Source organism: Pavona decussata, unplaced genomic scaffold (assembly GCF_977016875.1).
Source record: "Pavona decussata unplaced genomic scaffold, jaPavDecu1.1 SCAFFOLD_37, whole genome shotgun sequence".
Lineage (NCBI taxonomy): Eukaryota > Metazoa > Cnidaria > Anthozoa > Scleractinia > Agariciidae > Pavona > Pavona decussata.
In genome coordinates, this window is record NW_028145459.1 from 1,235,971 (window position 1) to 1,244,920 (window position 8,950).

Consider the following 8,950-nt stretch of genomic DNA (forward strand, 5'->3'; position numbering starts at 1 on the left):
TTATTTTGCTAATCTGTATATAAAATCAAGGCAACAATGTAAATTAACCAAAATACTTAAGGTCATGTTTTGTGTAACATTAACAATGGTGACGTACAACTCGGTTTGCCATAATCACTTTGATATGTTTCCTGGTCACGTCCGCATTGAGTTTACTGAAATACGTTTAGTGTATACCATGTAATTTAAGAACATCTTAAGAACGTTTTCAGCCTCAAATCGCCAAAAAAAAATACAAGAACATTCAGCTTCAGCTCCAAAATTAGACGTTCTTATAAAAAAAACAGAGCCGGTATATAGTTCAATAGCCTTTTTATTATAAACTGACCAAGAAGTATTGCTTGGTCTTACTGATTTCATTGTTCCGAAAACCAACAAGAACGTACTGAAGAAGATTATTGATATCGTATGGCCGTTCTGATTCAATCAAAACTTTGGAATTATAGTATCCAATTAAGATGTAGTTTTTTAAAAATTCCGGATATCACGGCTTTCTCTTTTATTTATTTATCCAATCAAATTCAAATTCGATTGCATTGCACAAAACAACCCAGTAAATCTGAGGTCAGCTTAAGACATGAAAAGGGCCTCCTTGGAATAAACCGCCTAATATATCATAGATAGTCTGTGATAATCAATCAATCAAAGATTTTATTACCGTGTCAAAAATAGCTAGCGGAGGGGAAATACCCCTCTACTAATTGGGGACACTTAATAATACAATTTAGAAGCCTATACTACCTATCGATTAATAAATGATCAAAACCTACTCATCATCAATTACTGTATTAACCAATAAAAGCCTTGAAACCTAACCAATAAAAACTTAAAACCTTAGATCATTCTTTTGTGAGTTACAAAGAATGTAGTTCGAGCAATTGTCATCTACCAATACGATATTTAAAACTACTCAGTGATGGTAGGGTCCTAATTTCGCCGGCTAGCCTGTTCCACAACTTAGGTCCCAGATAGGTTATCGAATGTTTGCAATATTTCCTGCACTTGAGTCTGGGGATGGCGAACTCTGCTACTCTTAGATTGTACGGTGAGCAATGCATGTAACTATATATACACAGTAAGCAACTAAAATACAATAAAGAAATGCATTAAAGACATCATACATCATTGCCAGCTCAACAGCATATAAACCAACAACTGAAAAAACTTTTAAAAGAGATAAACTGACTACGGGCGCTTTTCATTCCACTGAAAATCTCAACCCAATAGCACAAAAACATCATAACATACATAAATGTATTTCTCTAGCTTTGGCAAAGTTGATGGCTTCCAAGTCTGGATCAACAATGCGAATGACGGCGTAAACAGCCGCAACAGAAAACATTAACCAGTAAACTAGATACATCTTTGCTGTTTGCTGTTAGAAGAGGAACGAAACCACTTCACTTCGTCAAGGTGTGTCGCATATAGTATTGAAGTTTTCAACTTTTAAATTATTAACGAGAAACACAGTTTACAATTGACTTGAACGGATCAATATCCATTGTTTCCTTTTTGCCTGTCTATACGAGAATCGTTCTTCATTATTGTCGAACCAGTGGTGTTCGCTACCTATATCCAAAACAATTTAAGCCCAAAGCGATTTATTATTCATTCCCCATATTAGCACATTGTCACTAATGCCAGAAATTAACATACACCTGGCTCTGATGAACTGTGTTTATTGAGATGCACAGTCAAAATCCATGAAATTGTTTACCTCGGGAAGGCCTCTTTGAAAGTTCGAAAATAACAAATTACTTATGCCGGGTATGTACCTGTGTAATTTGATATAGACTGACATATGATTTTATCAAAAATGTCGTGCTATACCTTTGAAACATTATGGCCAGCAAATATTTTCACTTTCTTACGATTGGCGAGATTGGCCAAAATGCGTCACCTGAGGCAACATCTCTTAATTAAAACTGGTACAGGAAAAGCGTACCCCCAAAGACTGGATCGATTATTTGAAAACTGAACCCATTAGTCGTTTCAAAGAATGCCTTCATTCATTCATTGTCAGCGCGGATCAGTGTTCAAATTAAAATTCGATTCTTATTGGCTTTTAGAACAGTAAAACAGCTGTTTGGAGAGGACGAGAGGAGCGTGAAAGTGACTCCTCGAGCAACTCTAGCTTCTTGAGTGTTCTTCAAACTTCCCAAGTGCATCCATAACTCGGTATACGCACAGCTAAAAGCATGAACCAATTCCTTTATAACATATTGAAAATAAAGTAAATGATTCCTGGAAAACAGGTTTGTTCCTGACAAATTACAAAATCCTCTGTACAAAAAAAAAAGGTGAAAGTGGTTTCTCAAATCGGTTTAATCTTAACGTTTCATAAACCTTCGACAAGCTCTTATAAATATACATTTTTTTGGTGTTGTCTTCCGGTAAAAGGTTTTTTATAACATAGCGCGCGCATACTTTCCCCATCTGACTTGCACACGTCATCGGATGGACGCACGGCCGCGTGCGTTCAGAGCGGAAAAACACAAAAAGCACGCGCACTCTGCGTGAGCGCAGGGCACCAAAAGTTTCAAAAATGGCGGCAATTTTAATTTTCTAATTTTTGACAATTTACCGGACAATTTATCCCGGTAAGTAGCGATAATTATCCCACACAAGAAGATAGCTGCAGATGTAACCTTACTGTGGTTCAATTTTCTTATGGCTTCTTAAACTTTAAAAAGGATTTTAAAACGCTCGATGTTCCGGCGCGGTATGTAAACAAATCGCCTCTACGGGTCTGTTATTGTCATGGACCTTTTTACAAAAAGCGACTATATAAGCAAACCTCTGAATATTTAAGGTCGAGAGTTCAACCGTGTGTAGGAAAATAGTTAATCGTTAATTACTGAGTTTGCCAAAGTGGATTTTTAATTTTTTTTTTCGCAAGGATCTAATTATCGGTGTCGAGGGAGCAATTTCATGCGATGCGTTACTTTCGATCTCTTAGTATATTTTACTACTTTTTTTCCTTTAGTTTAGTTCATGTCTCCTCAATATATTGTATATTTCTTTTTGTCTTTCACTGCACGCCTCGATTAGCTTTCGCTACTTGCGGTCCAGTGTAATTGGCTAAAAGTTGATCATGATAAGCAGAATAAAAAAGTTTGTTTTTGACACCGTGCGGTGTGTGTACATCTATCTAGTATGCTCAGCTCAGGTCAGTTACACAACTGATATGTAACAATATTGATCTGCCCAGGTCAACTGAAGGCAGAAAAACTTCCCAAATAATCCCTTTTGTCACTGTGCTCAGCGGGGATTTTGAATTTGTTTCACAAAGTTCACAAAGCCTTCCGTGGTCGCACTCTTGCCATCATTCGCTCGTCGCGCAATTTTGTTTTAGAAACGAAAAAAAAATGCATCCAGTGAGCAGAGGTTGACCAGCTGCAATTTTTTAAATAGAATTTTATTTCAATTTCAGTTGTGCTGAGGCCAAATATGAATTGTCTTGTAATGAGGAACATAGAGAATTAATAGAGATGAAGCTCGGGTAACATAGTTACCAGAAGTGTCTCTTTGCTGTGTTTATAGTCATGTATCGGAACCTGTACCGCAAGTCCAGTTTTCGTTCTAGTCCTTACACGGTGTTGATAAAATGCCCGGTACAATTTTATAGTATTTTCGATGAAATTGGTCACAACGTAGATTTACCACAAAGCCACTGCTCAACAACGACAACAAAATGGAACAGCAGCGTTTTCAGTTCACTTGCGCCCGCGAACGGATATGCGCAGAAAAATTAATGCGCAGAACGTTTTTCCGCTCTGAAGGCCGTGCGTATGTTGAGAATGTACCATAATGACGCCAATAGGAATTAGATAGGGAAGCACGCGCGCTATCTTATAACCAAAAATGTTTGTAAGAAAACAAACAAATTGACTGATGTTTGACTTTAAAAACTATATAAATGAATGAGTACTTTTCAAGCTTGACATTTGTTGGCTTCACACTACAAGCTAAGTTTACTTAGTTTCAAGTAAGCACTTGATTCAAGTGCACTTGAAAATCTCAAGTCGCACTTTAGAAAACTTGGCTTCACACCTGGTGACAAAGTATACACTTGAAGCACAAGCTGTCAATCATCGTTCGCGGTAAAATCAGAAATGCGACTGCTCGCCGGAAAATCATGAAGCCTTTACAACGGAAAAACGTTTTGTGTTGTTTACTCTTTATTTTGTCTTTAATTTTAACTCAGAGAGTTTTAACATTACAGGAAATGCATAGGTACTTCATTGTTTACGAGTACTTGGCGACAAAACAAAAGAACAGGCGACATCTTCTGAACTGAAAATCGATGGTTCAGGCTCTCCGTAAAGATGAAATTCAAATAAGATCGTAAGTTTAAATCGGCTTTTCCTTCTTTTTTATGTTTACTTACAAAAAAGACTGTTCCATGGAGTCCTCAAACTGCGAGGCGTATCTCCAACCATCCATTTTGATTTTTTTTTTTTTTAATTAATTTTAGTTCACGGTAAAATGTTTATCTGTCCTGGCACCGCAGCACGTGGCCTTCAATTGGTTTCCCTTTCCCTATTGGTCAAGTACGTTCTCAAGTGTGGTGTTGGCCATACTTGGCGGCGTACTTCGGCTTCTTTGAACTGCGAAAGTTTCCATGGTCACTAAGTAAAGTTCAAGTTGGTAGGTTTTACCCCTTCACACTCAAAGTAGGTTTCAAGTGCACTTAGATTATACTTACAAGCTCTAGTGTGAAGCCCCCTATTATCCGTTCCTCGCAGCTCTCAGCACTAAGCTTGTAAGATGAAACAGCGTTTTGTTGTTGAAGAGACAACCACATCTTCAGTTTGTGCGACAAAGCACCAAAAAGCTATAAGAAAACTAAATAATTCCCGCGTTTGGACCATCCAATGTCCTGCGCGCTTTCAGCGCACATATTAATGCTTTTTTGACCTTAAAACAATAACGGAAAATTTCCTTGCTCATAAGCTGTTCCTCAAACTTCAAAGTTTACTGATCAGAAACATTTCGCTCACGGAACAAGAAATGTCTGCGAACAAATAAATGTTTGATTTTATAACAGAGTTGATAAAATAATTTGACCATCTTAAAGAGTCGAGTGCTGATGCTTCGAGCTTTAACCCGGCCTTCGTCAGAGTAAGTCAAGGAATTGTGGGTTGTGTGTATAGGTAGCAGTGGAGCTAAGCTATTGATGGAAGCATGGTAACCAGAAAACTAATTTATTCTTGTTCAAGAAATACCCTGGCAAAATAGAGGGGAAAAATCGCGCACGTGAAAAGAGTTTTTAATCGTTCAGCAAGATCTGAAATGGATCAAGTCATGGGGAAATCTCTTGCCCTTCTCCATTCCTTGTTTTCAGTTCTTTACTGAATTTACTATCCTTATTTTGCTATTGCAATAAAAAGAGAAAAAACACCTCGATAAGAATTCGAAGGAATGAGTAGTTATCTCTGCAAGTGAAATCTTATAGTGAAAAATTATAGAACAAGGTCAACAAGCTGTACTTTTAGTGGACTAATTCGTTGTAAAATCTTTTTTAGAGGAATCCTTTGTACGGTATTACCTGTCCTCGCTCAACACCTGTTAGCTCTGTCCACTGTCTTTTTTCGTCCCCACTAACTTGCATTAAATGCGTAAACTAGAGGACTAGCCTTCCTCCTTAAATAACATCAGAAAACCAGATACTACTGTTTTACTGTGAAATGCTGAAATATTTTCTTGAATTAAGCTGTAACTACCAAGATCTGTATAAAAGAAAATTTATGATTTGGAGCAATAAGGAGATAATTAACAATCGAAGACTGTTCCACAGAATATTAGTTACCAACAAGGAACTTATTTAATAAAAGATTTCAAATTAAAAATGTAGATCTGCGCTACCAATGCCGGTGCACTGATTCGCTGAAACATACCTTTTTGGATTGCTCAGTTAATATTAAATTTTACAGAGAAATTATATCCTGGTTCATTCAAAAGAGTAAAACCAAGATAACCCTATGCATGAGGAATTTCTATTGAAAAATTATTAGTTCCTTTCGTTCCTCTCTCCGCGCCAGCAATGACCACTGCAGCTTCTCGTCCATCTTACCAAAAAATAACTTTATGTATGTCAATTTATCGCCGTACGCCCAGAATGTTGCCAATTTGATTTGTAATTAAACTTCAAGGACAATGGAAAATCGAACATTCAAGTTCACCTCCCACCTGCCTTCTATCTCGTCTTTTTTTCTGTACTCTAATTTGGTTCTTGATAATGGAGTCACGATGACCCCGAAACGTTGAGCAATAAATCTTTCCTGGTTTTTTCTATGCCTTTGCCTTAGCAAATCCCTGCTGATCTAATTTAGTTCACTCACATTTTAGTTTGTTAAATAGCGATACCGTTCTTCCTGATAAGTAATATAAATTTAATCACCATTTACTTCCTATGAAATACATACTGTTAATTAATAAGTAATTAATCAATTAATGAATTAAAACAAAACAATGGCGTTAAAAATGTAAGGAAAATATTTTAAGTAGGCATCAATTGTTCTATCATTTAGCAATGTATTGTAGTTATATGTATTTTTTTCAATAAAAGCATTAATTAAATTAAAATATTTTAAAACGAGTAAACGCCTATTCCCGCTTTACCCTTCACTGGATTAAGCACCTCGATCAAAATTCAAAGGAAATTTGGAGGGCTGAACTGCTGAATTCAGGATTTTATAAGGCCAAAATCCTGAATTCAAGATTTTTACAGTCCAAAATCCCGAATTCAAGATTTTGGCAGCAACACCTTGGATTCAGGATTTTGGCCGTCCCGAAATCTTGAATTCAAGATTTTGGAACTCTAACTCCACGCTATAACTCTATGAAGATAACTCTAATAGTAGCTGTCCCGAAAGAAGAGCATGCAAGTGTTTATACAAAGAGTTTGGCATGAATAGAGTCACTTTGAGTGTTAAGTTTTGGTCCTTTTTTCTGATCAAGAGCATTTCAACAATCAGGCATTCAAATCGCTCCGGCATTTCTTAAGAATTTTGAAATGAATTAATTTAAAAGTTTTAATGTGTATTATTATCATGTCTGTTGGTTTTTTTTAGCATTGTAATAATGAATAATGTAGGGAATGCACTGCAACATATACTGTATTGGAAGCGAGCTGTAATTGTAATAATTGAAACAGGCCAGTAATGCAATGTAAAGAGTGTAAATATTGTAATGATAATGTGTTTGTGTTAGTTTCCGTTTTTATCGTAAGCATTGTATTGTAAGTAGTGTTGCTATAGCGTAATAAAATTATTAAAAAAAACCGTTTTATTATAAATCAGCCAAGAGATATTGCTTGATTTTGTTGATTTCGTTGTTGTAAAAAAACACCGAGAACGTAACAAGAAGATTCTCGATATCGCATGGCCGTCCTGAGTCAATCAAAACTTTGGAATTGTATTATATAATGATCTACTTTTTAATAATTCCAGAATACACTTTGTTTTTGTTTAATTTATTTATTTATTTATTTATTTATTTAATCAAATTCCAAATTACATGACACTGCACAAGACAATCCGATGAATTTGGGGTGGGCTTAAAACGGGATACGAGATTGTTCGAATAAACCGCCTCATATATCATAGGTAGTCTGTGATAACTAGTTATACATATAGAATAAATTAAATTACAATGAAAATTATACTTTAAATTGATCATCAAAGAAGGCAATCAAGTTCTTGATTGCCAGTTCAACAACATAAATCAACAACTGAGAAAAAAAAAACTCAAACCAAAACAAAACCATGCACGGGCGCTTTTCATTCTACTACAAATTTCAGCGCAAGAATATATAATAATATACATAAATGTATTTCTATCGTATTAAGAACATGATACCGCCATTTACATTATGTGTATAGTACAAGCTTTTGATGTGGTAGCAAACTACTGAAACTATAAACAACAACGAAAGGAGTGCAAAATTAAATTCACTAAAAACCCTCTTTAACGTAACTGCTATTTAGTACAGGCTCACACGTATTTGTTTGGGTATCATTAAGTGTCAGAATTGTTAGAGCGGTTCTCAGTTGAGTGGCGAAAGTAATTTCGCGTTTACTTTGGTTTTGCATTACTACGCTGTGTAATTGGTTAACAAAACTCGCTCCACTTTCTCAACCATTGAGAAGCAAAACCAAAACCTACCGTGTTTTGTCCACACGCGTTTTCCCGCGCTTGGCGCCAGTTACATGTATTTGCTTTGAACTCTGATTGGCTCTTTGTGTTGTTTACATCTGTTGTGATTGGCCAGAGTAATTACTTTGGTTTTGGTTTTACGAAACCGCTCTAATGAAAAAAATTATCAAGTGTGCATTTGAATCATGGAACTTACAGCTTAATCAGTAAATCAAAGGCCTGTTGTTAGAAAGCCCCCGAACATTCAACTGGACCCGCTACGTATTTTGTAAAATACGGTTTATCTTCTTTTTCTTTTGTTTATCATTTGGTGCCAATTTTAGTTCAAAGTCGCCAAAAAGTGTTACATAACATGTTATTGAAAAAAGTCCAAATAATACAGGGAACATTTTCGTCCAACTTTTTTTTCTGATCGAGAATTTTTTGTCCCAGTGGGAAACTTTTTAGTGGAAAATTTTCAGTCAAGACGCTACACGGCATACCTTGCCAACCACATAGTCACGCGAGAATCGCTCACAAGATGACGGCGGTCAAGTCAGAGGAAATTTGGTCCAATAGGTGCGTTATCCGATGCTCAAGATGCTGCGCGTAATTTCTCGTGTCATTAGCACAAGCACGTTGAAACATTGAGCCCATTTACAAAAAGCCCATCTATAAAATGGCTATTTTCTCTAAAAACGAGTACGGTGACCGAGCTTTCATTTTGGAAAGATAACTGACAAAGTGAACTTCTACAATTATAGCAACTTATTAGAACAAATCTTGCGAAATTTTTGAAATTAGCAATCAA